The sequence below is a fragment of the Galleria mellonella genome, unplaced genomic scaffold (genome assembly GCF_026898425.1).
Source record: "Galleria mellonella isolate WM207_F2 unplaced genomic scaffold, CSIRO_AGI_GalMel_v1 utg57, whole genome shotgun sequence".
NCBI classification, from domain to species: Eukaryota; Metazoa; Arthropoda; class Insecta; order Lepidoptera; family Pyralidae; genus Galleria; species Galleria mellonella.
In genome coordinates this window covers 1,776,022-1,789,847 of record NW_026442119.1, presented here as the reverse complement: position 1 = coordinate 1,789,847, position 13,826 = coordinate 1,776,022, and the positions used below count along the sequence as shown (strand labels likewise).

General features: G+C 32.3%; 1 protein-coding gene across 1 annotated transcript in view; it reads right to left on the bottom strand.

Moving 5' to 3' along the window:
• Positions 1-7,050, bottom strand: part of LOC113509675 (spondin-2) — a 68,999-nt gene extending 61,949 nt beyond the window's left edge. The window contains exon 1 of the mRNA XM_026893067.3: positions 6,843-7,050. The gene's annotated coding sequence lies outside the window, so the exon portion shown is untranslated. The remainder of the gene's footprint in view (positions 1-6,842) is intronic.
• Between the last annotated feature and the right edge of the window lie 6,776 nt (positions 7,051-13,826).

The window sequence follows — 13,826 nt, the reverse complement described above, 5'->3', positions numbered from 1 at the left end:
GTTTTTTATGAGTTTGTAACACATTATCTACTGAAAAAAGCTCGTGATGTCGATTTTACAAGATTAATGGCAATTTTGTTTTATGTCTTATTACATTGTCAAAATATGTAAAAGTGATTTTTTAACATTTTTATTAAGAGTATTATTATATTATAGTGTATATAAAATCAATATGGGGTTTCAGCATACATTGGGAGCGACTCTTCCCTTCTAGTGGGTGTCATAAGAGGCGACTAAGTGAACTTAATTTTAGAGGGATGGGACTTAATTTAAGAACGCTGCTGGTTCTTTTTAATACCTCATCAATGAGCATGAAAACATTACATATTTTTGTATTAACAAAGCCTTATACTTTTAACCCATACTACAGTTGCGAGGTAACATATCCATGATATGCTATATATATATATATATATATATATATATATAGACTTTGTACAAGTTGTAAAAGTCGATTGCTTGAGTACCTCTGTTCCATTCGTGTTTCAACCGTAAAGCAGTGGTGTTTGCATGGCTGTGTTTCGGTTTGAAGGGTGGGATATGGCGTGAATTTACAGGGTACAGAGGAACACCTAAGTCCTCAGGAATGGCAGCGCAACGGGGGTATTATGGGCGAAACAGTATACTCTGTTATGTCCATGGTACCGCTCATGTCTATAGGCGACGGTTACCACTTTCCATCAGGTGGGCCGTCAGCTTGTTTTCCTTTCTAAATTGTATAAAAAAATCTACAACGATATACCCTCTATTACAGTAAACTTTAAATAAAATATATTAATCACGATATATAAAAACTTGTATGTATTAAAAATGAAAAATCATTACATTTATTTTTATATCAATTTCCAAGTTTTAAGGCCAACAAAGGGGCAACGTTTCAAGGAACTGTCAAAGTTAACGGCCGCTGCAGTAATTTTTCACTGTCATCGTGTAAAATTATAGAGTATACTCCCATAGTTAATATATTTTTTATGGTACTTACAAGTATAATGGCAAACGAGCTGACAGACAATCTTATGGTAAATGGTAACCGTCACCAATAAACATGAATCTATCATGGACATAGTAAGACCTGATCTATACTATATCTACTTCGGGATGCTCTCTTCTTAAGATCAGTACAAACAGTTTAACCCTTCTTTGCATAATGGTGGAAATCTCCATCATAACATTGAATGCCCAAAAATTATATAAAAGAACAATTTCACTTTAATTTGATCGTATCTGGATACTTTTAATGTCCATTGCAGAAAAAAAAAACATAGCTGTCAAATTTTTTTAACAATTTTATATATATATATATATATATATATATATATATATATATATATATATATATATATATATATATATATATATATATATATATATATATATATATATATAGTTATATTCTTTATTGCACTAAAACATACAGTAACAACAATAAATTAATAACAATGTTAGCAAAGGCGAACTTATCATGAATTATATCAACTTGATTTATTTCACCAATAAAAAAAATCATGCAAAGAAGGATTAAGATTAATTGGCACGGAACTAGTGTGTAGTGTCAATGCTCTTACATACATTGTGAACTAACTTCGAAAAGGAGGTTTTTTACGTTTGTTGCCATAACTTCGTTAGTTCAAATCCGATTTGGAAAATTCTTTTATTATCTGAAACGTTATTTAAGTTACAGATTGGCCCCATAGAAATTTTATCAAAATCGGTACAATAGTTTGTTTTTTTTTTTTGATAAAATAATTGCTTTAGCTACAATTCACAAGCTCATAGATCCTAATATCACAGTCGTGTTGATAAGTTATTAGACATTAATTAATCAATCAATACATATAATGAAATCGTAATTGGTCGCTGTCTGTACATGGAAGATATATAAGAAAAACTATTATAGGAGGGGGGGGGGATTATGAACGCAATAGAACCCAAAACAATGATTTTAATTAATTTAATTTTTGTATATTTGTCTGTAAGTTTGTGTGAGCTAATCTTAAGAACGGCTTCATCGATTTGAATGCGGTTTTCACTAATAGATTGCACTAAACATTTAGTGTTTGTTTTACTGCAATCGGTTCATAAATAAAAAAAATATATCAATATAAAGAATCACATATAAAATTCTATAAAATAATCGACCAGTTGAATTAACTGAAACTTTATAAAGGTGGGTATACCATATTTTAACTCGCAGGATATTTAATATACCGATTCATGCGAGCAGCGCCGCGGGAAACAGCTAGATCATAATATATCTTAGATTTCCTTGTACAGGATTTGAAGATTCATAAATTACTTAGGGTAAGCTCGTATATTTGTCACTCCAACAGTATTACATGATAAGTAGGTTATCAGTCGTCCCCATTCTAATTAGATTCATGAGAATGCACTGCTTTGTATGTGCTAACAAATTGGGTTTCAGTTTACTTTGAGAAATATTATCTACTGCATAATATTAATATATCTGTAGTGATTTATTTATTTATTTAAACTTTAATGCACAGTAAAATTCTATATACATTTGGCGGACTTAACACCAGGCGGTGTTCTCTACCAGTCAACCATTGGGCAAACCGAGAAATACGTAGGCGGTGCATTTTTGAATAGAGAAAAAAAAGTAAAGCAACATTTGATAAATTCATACACAACAACATACACATAATATATTAAATAAATAAATATATAGATATATAAATAAAGACATAAAATATTACTATGTAAAATAATTAAATAAAACAACTGCAATAGAAGAGCAAATAGTAATATATGACTCAAAGAGAGTAACCAGCAGGAGAAGCTTAAAGGGAAAGTGATTTTTCTTTATGTACTCGTGTTTGTAGAAAGTTTTTTTTTTTTTATACAACTTAGAATGGCAAACAAACTGACGGCCCACCTGATGGAAAGTGGTAACCGTCGCCTATAGACATGAGCAGTACCATGGACATAACAGAGTATACTGTTTCGCCCATGATACCCTCCATGCGTTGCCATTCCTAATGACTCAGGTGTTATTCCTCTGTACCCTGTAAATTCACTGCCATATCCCGCGCTTCAAACCGAAACACAGCCATGCAAACACAACTGCTTCACGGTAGAAACACGAATGGGACAGAGGTACCCAAGCAATCGACTTTTGTACAAAGTCTTCATCTGGTAATCCACCTGTAGTGTATGTTTATGTATAATGTATATTTTTATTATTCCCTAGTCATTCACGGTGTTACCTGCATATGTATGCGATCTATTTGAATTAAAATGTATTTCATATGTTGAGCGTGATTCAATAAAAAAAATATAAACATAAAGAAGTCTGAATATCAAAATTCTTTACAAATATTTTAAGAACACTGTCGGAACTTAACGCGATGAAAAATTTCTGCAAAGAAGCAGGTAAATAGTACACATACCTGCTTCTTTATTGTCGACGTTTCGACGTAGATTGTACCATGTTGAAAATTTTGCATCGCTTTAAGTCCCGATATTGTATTTAAAGTATGTGTAAACAACGCGAAAGTTTAAAATTAACTATCTTTACAAACTTTATTATTTAGTATGATATTAATAGGATTGTTACAATTAATATTTTAGCCGACGGACAAAATAGTAATATTTTATGAGCAGCTAAGTAATTTTATTTCGATTTTTTTTTTTTGTAAATAGTTAATATTATATGCGTACCTAGAAATTAAAATCGATTATTTTTTGAAACTCAAATATTTTTGTTATTTATTAATTTGAATTAAACAAAAAATATCCGGTACGAAGGATCGTAGTCTAAACCACAAGGTGCCTACACTACTACCCCAATAATGTGAGACTAATAAATCTTAAGCGGGTACAAGAAGGACGTACAAAAGAAGGGGCCAATAATAAGCTACTACGCGGTATCGTAGCCCGTAGCTTCGTAAACGTAGACATAGGAAATAAGCTCTATTTAAGCAAATAAGGATATCCTTGTTTCTTTTATGAATGAATGATAATAATGATATAATTCATTCATTGAAAAAACAGTCATAGCTTTAATAAAATTACAAATTAAGATTTTGCTTCCTTAAAGAAAAAAACTTCTGTCGTGATAAAATTGATATTATATGTTACGTCTAAAAGGAATTATCCAAATTGGTTTAAAATTGGGAATAAAATACAATAATAGAAGGTAACAAGAAATATATACTGAAAATAATTTACGACAATTTATTGCAAGGAGTCAGTGGATTTTTTTTTTTTTTTTTTACAACACAGGGGGCAAACGAGCATGCGGCTCACCTGATGGTAAGTGACTACCGCCGCCCATAATCACCCACAACACCTACGGCATTGCAGGTGTGCTGCCGGCCTTTTAAAAAGGAATATGCTCTTTTCTTGAAGGTTATGTTGTCGTATCGGTTCGGAAATACTGCTGCTGGAAGTTGATTCCAAAGAGTGGTTGTGCGTGGGAGAAAGTGCCTTGAAAAACGCACGGTGGAGGACCGCCACTCGTCCAGATGGTTGGGATGAAATTTTAGTTTATGGCGGGTTGTACGATGGTGAAAATCAGCAGCAGGTATCAATCCGAACAATTCTTCAGAGCACTCCCCATGATAAATTCGGTAGAAGATGCACAGAGATGCAACATCTCTACGCAGTTTCAGTGGGTCGAGCCGGACAGTAAGACGCCGATCGTCAACAATTCGAGCTGCCCGACTTTGAATGCGGTCTAATGGAAGGAGTTGGTACTGTGGCGCTCCTGCCCACAGGTGAGAACAGTATTCCATGTGTGGCCTCACTTGAGCTTTATACAGTTTAAGGCGGTTTTCTGGCGTGAAATACCGTCTCACCCTATTGAGCACCCCCAACTTTTTGGAAGCTATCTTAGCTTTTTCCTTCAGATGACCGCAAAACTGGACGTCGCTAGATATATCGACGCCAAGAATCCAAGTGGATGCAGGTGACTCAGGGTCGTTTCTTATAGCAGTCTATGGGGTAGGCTTATGTCCAACAGTGGACAGACAATGGTTGAAATGATGACGATGATGATAATTCACTAGGTAGGTGATAAATTTTATTGCTATGTTTTACCTGCATCTACATCCGCATGACTGGAATATGTTTAATGACCGAGATAAAAAGTAGCCTATATCCTGCTCTATCCCATATAGTACGTGTACACCAAATTTCATAATGATTGGTTTTTTTTTAAGGTTAACAAACAGTAATACAATATACAATTATAATAAGATTACATTTAAATGTCATTAATAGTACTACCAACAACGTTAACTACAGATTGCTATATAAAGAAAGAATGTATATAAACATGCAAATATTGCCGAGAAGTGGATCTGACCATTATATCTATTAATTAAGTTAAATTATAAATAACATTGACACAATCACATCACTGGAAAATTGGTTAAGCTACTAAGCCTTTATAAGGTAACAAATAAACAAACTCAACTTTCACATTCATAATATTAGTAAGGATCATAAATTTACAGTTACATGCATGAAAAGTATATAGTATTCTATTTAAATACTGCAATATTATTATAACGACTTCTGTGGTGCAACAATAAATATATTACTGTGTGTGAGGTCCCAGGTTCGGTTTTCGATCGAACCAATTTAAATACCTGGAACGAGGCGTTCTAGGTTTATGTATCCATATTTTTGTTGTTTTATTTCTTATATAACAGGATATCCTATCTTGAGGGTCACTCAATTGCTGTAATTATATGGCCATTATATTCTTAACTTTAGAGATATAATTATTGGATTCTTTATTACGATTCTAAACTAATTTTAGAGGTAGATATTTTTTATTTCTCAAAAATGCCGACTATCGAAATTATTAATTTATTAATTAAAAGTAAATAAAAGCGTTCATTACAAAAATGTAAATAATATATAAGTAATAAAATTATTTACTTGTCTCTCCGTAAACACATTCCGCATAAACTAGTAGACTCTTTGATTAAATTTGGTACACAAACGAGCAATCTCTTTTATACCTGGAATTAGCGTAGAAAGCGGTGTTAATTTAATAACTAGACATGTAGTTTATTACAGATCTAAGCCGCCCAATACTAATATAATTTAATATGTACAGTCTTTATTAATGTAGGTCCAATTAATTTAAATACGATTTAGTAGCTATATTTCGCAGCTTTAGTCTTGTAAATTACGATAAAAAATATACTATGAACTAATGTAAGATGCATGAATTATTCGTTTATGTATACTGACTTTATTTCATTGTAATACGTTAAAATATTTTTTATTTAGACATTATATACACATAAACTTATTAGTAAAGTAAATAGCATTCTCAAAGGAAATTCGATTTAACGAGCAAAATAATTTGTAAACCTAACTCAATCCCCAGGTACCTACCTACTTACAATAAGTATAAAATGATAAGTGGTGAAAGTTGCCTAAATTATCCCTTTCTCCTATCGAATTATTGTTACTAAACAAACATTAACCACTGTTATAATAATTTATGTATTATTTTTTGCTTTGTGATAAGGTACTTCAGAGGTTACATGTAAAAACAATACAATGAAATATATTCTTAAAGTGCATGTTAATATTAAAAAATTCGAGATTATTTTAATTTTGTATTTTTAATGTTTAGTTTAATACAAAGTTTTTCTAAATACCACTTGTTTCTATTAGGATCGCAGAATAGTTTCTGCTTACTATTGTTTACAAGTATAAATACAAATAGTTAAAATATAAACCTCGTAGGGTTTAAAGTAAGAAGGGACAGCAGCATCAATAAAAGTGTTATCTATCTCCGCCCATGACGATTTTCAGTCACGTTATCTACCTGAAATTGGCACTGTAACGTTTGAACTCACCGTATCAGCAATGACTACATTATACACTCAATATCCGTACAGCGCACAAAGTTTAATTAAAAACACAGTCTAAATATGCCCCTGTGAAGCGGGGAGGATCGTTAAACCAGCGTTTTCATCAATTTTTCATTAAGGTCCCGACAAAACACGCCTGTAACGTGTTGACGCGTACTGCGGCCGCAATGAATACGTCCATACGCCACGAGCTCACGGGCAAAACTAGGAGTAGGAGCTCAAAAGTGCTACAATCCCGAATCGGGACGGAAAAAGATGGGTATATTTGCACAAGCGGGATGGATGAGGATGCAGAGGTGCGCAGGAAAGAATTAGATGTTTATTTGGGCTACGTGTAATGGGATAACAGAAGCTGTGCGTGCTAGCTTTTTCTAGTTTCAAGTATCGAGTTGATTAGTGGAAGCATCGAACTTTTACCACTTATGTTATCCTGGTAATTTTGTTGCTCATTTGCGGAACAAAATTGATGGGAAGCAAAAAAGGTTTTTTACTAAAAGAATAATAGAAAAAACTATTTCTATTATGCTAGACTGTTATTATATGTATATATATTTACTGATTGTAAAACTTATACCATCACTTAGTAAAGACTTAATAAATTTATTATTAGCACGAAAGGAAAAGTAATGTTTAAGAATTACGCTGCTATTCGAAACATCTTTATTTCTTACTAATAATAATAAAAAATACAAGTTATTGGAGATTCATAATAATATATAATTATAATAAAATACAAATTACTTCACATTATAAGAGAAAAACTATTTGTTTGCCTACTCGTTTAATTAATTCATAATAATGTGAATTAATTAAACATGCAATATAATATACGAAACAATAGTAATAAAAACTCATAGTGGCTGGTCAGATGGAGAGAAAAATAAAATGATCCAAAGTGTTAGAGCGAAAAGGGACTGTTAATAATAGGAATCTAACGACCTCTTTGCTTGCAATTCTATCAGGCCCTATCAGGTCAACTTCCACGTGATTCCCCCTAGAAACCATTTTAGATAATTCTTTATGTCACTGTGGCTCCACTGGCCTGCTTTCATCCTCATCCATCATCTTTCACTGATGTTAACAGATAGCGCAAGCGTGGCTATTCCATTATCACCCATTTAAAAAATTCAAGGCATTGGGTGATCCAAGACAAGTAGAAGATTTGATGATACCAATAAATACAGCCATTCATTTTAGCATAAGATCATGGATTAGCAAATGGAAGAACACTGCGTCAAGATTACATAGAAATCATAATCCTCAAGAATAAAGGAGCGAATATAAAGAGAGATAATGGTCATGATAAGGTTTATTATGCCTTTATTATATTCAAATGAAGCGATACAGAAATCGAGATGGTGGATCTATCAAAAATTCCTTCCCTAATTATCGTACTCGTAGCAATTTATGAGGCGTTCATTTTGTTATTAATGGGAATGCGACCGAAACAGGAATTAATAAAGTGATTCTGTAGCAAACGATAAATTTGACAAATTCAATAAAAGAAATTCAATTTTAATACAAAGGATACGAGCCGAATGGAATTCATCTGCCAAAACCAGCGTTAATATAATGGGCAGTAAATTAACTCTGCCCGAAAATCACCAGGGTGGAATGCATAAAATAAATAGACCAAGGGACTGGGGACATCCGTTTTATGCCATTGAACGTAACGTTCATCGAGCGATTACGAGCAGCGTAAATTTTTACGAGTTTACTGTACACTAAATGTGTAGTTAACATTTGTTTTGTTTTATTTTGTTACACTGCGAGTTTTAGGTCAAGTTAAATCTAGACTCTAACCCATTACCAACGCTATCCGCTGTAGAAACTGTACAGCGTTTAAAACAATGATAAATGGCATTAACGCAGACTGAATCAAAACTGTTACTAAAATATCGCCAGATGAATACTAATCTAGTTTCTTGTTTTAGAAATGTACGTCTGAAATTCAAGGACTAACTTGCTTTACATAAGTACTATATTTACTAACATTTATCTGTTTTTCTTTAAGATAACTCAGTGGAAAATTTTAAAAATATAAACACTAAGACTTCAGTTCTCGTTGCGAATATAATATTCTTCTGATCTAAATCTAACGTAAAAATATTTTACGTTACTTTTTTCAACCGACCACAAAAAAGTGGAGTTTTACAATTTGCGACTCTATTTTTTTATGTAATACGAGAACTTAACAAATTTTGAACTGATTGTGATGTTTATTTTTCATATAAAAGTATATACTAATTTCATTCAATTTTAACTAAATTTATTTTTTTGGAAGAAAATTTTATTTTTTTTATTGTGGAATTGCGAAAAAGCTAAAAGCGTACCTGATAATTGGATTCGAAAAAAATTGCCACAATTCCTATCTCCTGTACTATTGGTGGGTACTTGATAAATATTGATAGGGGCCGATGGAGACTATAAAAATTATGAATAATACATGTTCACACTTGCCCATATAGTGAGGCAAGGGTTAGACATTTGTGATATAAATATCTCAAATTCGTTAGAATGTTTCATGAGAACTTACATCACACATCATCGGTTATGAACTGTATTCTGTATATATTTTCTAATAAATTAATATTTCTTTGAAAAGAGGTACAAATTTGTTTTACATTGTGCGTCTGGTCACTAAAGGGAGATTTTCTACAAAAGTCATTTGCTTGGGTACCTCTGCCCTATTCGTGTTTCAATCGCAAAGCAGTTATTTGCATGGCTGTGTTTCGGTTTGAAGGATGGGATATGGCAGTGAATTTACAGGGTACAGAGGAATAACACCTGAGTCCTCAGGAATGGCAACGCATGGGAGGTATCATGGGCGAAATAATATATTCTGTTATGTCCATGGTTACCACTTTTAATCAGGTGGGCCGTCAGTTTGTTTACCATACTAAGTTGCATAAAAAAAGAAGAAAGGTAAGAAACAAAATTACTGTATAAGTTTATAATAAAATTGTATTGATAGTTTAATACCTAAGGTTAATAACAGATGGCGCTGTCAAGAAGTTACATGACGCTATAGTTTTATTTATTATGTATGCTAGACAGGTGTATTATAATTGATCAAAAGTACTCTGTCATGTACAACGATCACACATCACTTTTTTTTTAATTTGAACGCCAGAGGACGTTCGTCCATAGTTCAGTTCTGGATTGTGTGTACGATTACATTATCCACTTACATATCCCTAAAATGAGAAACTACATATTCACATAAGAGAAACCTTGAGAAACTAATTGCAAAATGAGATATTCATTGTTATTAACTTTGCCAAACGTCCTGCCAAAATCCTCCTCCGAAATCATAATGCTTATTACACGTTCATTTGCGCCTTAAATTAATTATGGCGGGTACGTTTTGTGCATATATACACGAGTTTCGCAAAGCTATCGTCGTAGTAATTGTCTAGAGCTGTTGTACTCAAAGTGTGTACAGCTAAACTTTGGGACTCTGTAATGTCATTGCTACATAGTAATAACAAATATAGTTAAAAAAAAAAGAGATAGATGCTCTTTATTGTTTCCTCCATAAGATTACAATAGTTAACTTATCATAGATACAAACAATTACAAGAAATGTTCACAGTGAGAAAGTAATAGGCGGCCTTATCGATAAAAGCGATCTCTTCCAGGCAACCTTTGGATGGAGAGGAGTAGTTATAAACAGTGTTATCGGAAGCATGATGAAAATTTTATCACTTTAAATACATATAGAGACTAAGTAATTATTAGTATTTCAACTTTTTTTTATCGCATAATTTAAAAATGTTTTGAAATATTTTCAACACAGTTTGCAAACTGCTTGAACCAAGTTGAGTGTACACCTGGCTGAATCTCAGTCTAGTTAAAAAACAATGGTATGCATTGTTTTTTCATAATCTTATTAATTATATTTCTAATTTTATCGATTATACCCCAGGTTGGTAACCTGTTGTGTATACCTAATAGAATAAAACCAAATAAAAAGCAAAAAGAATCCATAATCATCCGATTCACCATCAAAAGGGGGTCCGTTGCCAAAAATTTTGAGATTCGCTGGTCTAGAGTTTCTCACGTCCTAAGGGGAGCGAAACGCCGCGTCTCTTTTATAATAATTTGATTTGCTTTACTTTCTTTTGCGTTGGTACGACTAAGTTATAGTAATTGACTTCTTACAGAAACATCGAGAGCCTATTTTAAGGAAGTCTCTTTAATTATTATCTTTGATGCTTATTTATTAAATAACTAAACAGGAAAAATATAATGAGATGTATATTTACTTTCTATTGACGAAAAATAATTTTTTTAATTAGCAAATTTTGTTTTATAAACAATCATACGGGCAGCCTAAAGGTAAGCGGTTACCGTAGTCTGTGAACGCCTGTAATAGCTAGGGTATTACGCGCACGTTGAGAATACCTTTTTACCCCATGAAGAACCCCATGCTATAGTCTTGAAAAAACCTCAACAAAGAACTCATTTCATAACCTAAGCGTTCGTAATATTCTATACGAGACCATCTAGGCTCTAAGGTATGGCGGTGAACTCGCTGTTGACGCCAAATTGGATGTTGGTAGAATTTAAACGCTCTTTATGTATTTAATCTCATGTAAATAATATAAGTATGTATTTATTCTAGCTTCAAGTAGGCATACATTTCAACTTATCCCAACGGAATAGGGAACAAACTCCTGTATATGTAATGAATGATAAATCATCTCGGTTTCCCCAGCTATACATCACACCCAATTGGATTTACTTAACATAGTATTACCTATGTATGTATGAATACAAAATTCCTCAACAAGATTGATGCCTCTTAATATATTATTAGGTACTTTAAAACAATACAGGGCTTAGACATGGGGATAGTTACCATTTCCAATTACATTTAAGCTTAATAAGTGTAATATATTTACTTGGAAGGAAGGGATTGTTAGTAATGCGTACTACCAGTTTCATTGCTAGCAATATACTCTATCAGGTCGACCTCCATGTGTTCGCCCCTGGAAACCATCGTGCTGAATTCGAGGTGCATTTTCCACCTTCTCATTCTCACCCCTCATGCCTCTTTATTTCAAGAGTAACACCACAGTTTTTATTTTAGACCTCCAAGAATACACGCGTGAAAACCGCATCCATTGATGGCTGAATATACAGATAGACAGATAAAATTTCTAAAAATTATTGTTTTGGTTTCTATTAAAACTTCTTATGTACATTTCTTTTAAATATTTTCTATATACAGACACCTTCTAGTTACAATTTTATTATATTAATAATATTACTTATATGAATATTTCAGTTTAAGAAGTGAGATGTAACAGTAAAATTAATACCTTCATTTTCTGGAAGCGCAACGTATAATGGGTGACACAGTGTACTCTGTGACGTCCACATTACATTGCATATTTATACACGACGGTTATCACTTTCAATTAAATAAAACGCCGGATAGATTTATCTAAAAACTGGTATACAAAACCATAACCTCATAGACATAAGACTTGTATTTATTATGCTAATAATTCATGTGGACAAAGTCGGAGATCATACCTAGTCGTCCATAATAGAATTAACTTTCAACTCAGGTACATATTACACGATTGAAGTTATACAACCACTTTAATTTTCTCTATCACAAACATCTAATTAATATACATAACTTTTCAAAAACATTTCTTGAATAAGTTTGTGTTATCCACAAAAAACGTCTTTGTAAATCTAAAATTGGCTTTCTTGTAAATACATGCCATACATAATGATGAGTTGTGAAGTCGAATTTTCAGCGAGAAATATGAATGATAACTTTATCAATACTTCTTCACACACGTGGTGCGTGCGGCCCTAATAAAAACGCCACGAATACCATACATATTAACAGACGGTAAACGTGAGTTGAGTTTTTATTGTATAATATGAAATAAACAATGAAAGTGTAATGGGCCGAATGATATGGCCTTTCGATGTACGTATTTTAGCTCCATTCTAATATTGTTAGAAATAAAGAAAGATTGTCATTTCTGTTGTATTTTTTTTTACGTTTGTTAATTCATAACTCCGTCAGTTGGAAATCGATTCGGAAAATTCTTTTTTCATTTAAAAGGATATATTTATGGTTTGGTCTCATAGAATTATTATCAAAATCGATTAAGCAGTTAAGTTTCTAAATCAAAATAACTGTTCTTACCACAATTGAAGTCCGTTTTTAATTGTGGAATTAATTTGCAAATTTTAAAAAGTTATTATTATATTTTAACACTAGCTTTTACTTGCTACTTTATCTGGGTAACCGAGCCATATTTATTGACCAAATAACTCAGTATTTTTTGGTTTGAAAAACCTCATAATATTATCAAAATTAAGACCAACTGATCAAATTCAGATATGATCAAATTGCTTATTTTTTTACAATATTTATAATTAAAAATTCAATTTATTTGACATAACAAATTTCCTTGACGAATAGAACAGTCACTTTTTCCGTGCCCTTTAAAAGGCAAAGGAAACGCCATCACTTAAAAGCCTCCGATAATTTTCGGCTCTTTTTAAATAAATTTCCGATGTTAACTCACAACAAAGACATTCTTAATGACTTTATTCAATCGATTCATTGACACAGTAACAAAATGCATTATTCGCGTGTCCCTGGTGTACGGACAAAGGAACGGAAGGATATTTAATATAACGACTAGGTATAACCGCTATTGTTCTTTGTGAATACATAATTTTTCCATGGAAACCTCTGTTGAAATTATTGTGACTCAGATAAGAAGTGTATTTTAAAATGTGTGCATCATGTGACTTAAATCGTATTAAAATTTCTTTGGTTTTGGCGAATATCGGTTATTTTATATCTATTAAAATTTTTAATTAAATCTCTCAACTTTTAAGAGAATTACCAATTAATTACTTTAAATTCCAACTGCAAAAATGGCTTATAGACCATTGTGAAATGAATTATAATAATTGTATCCTCCT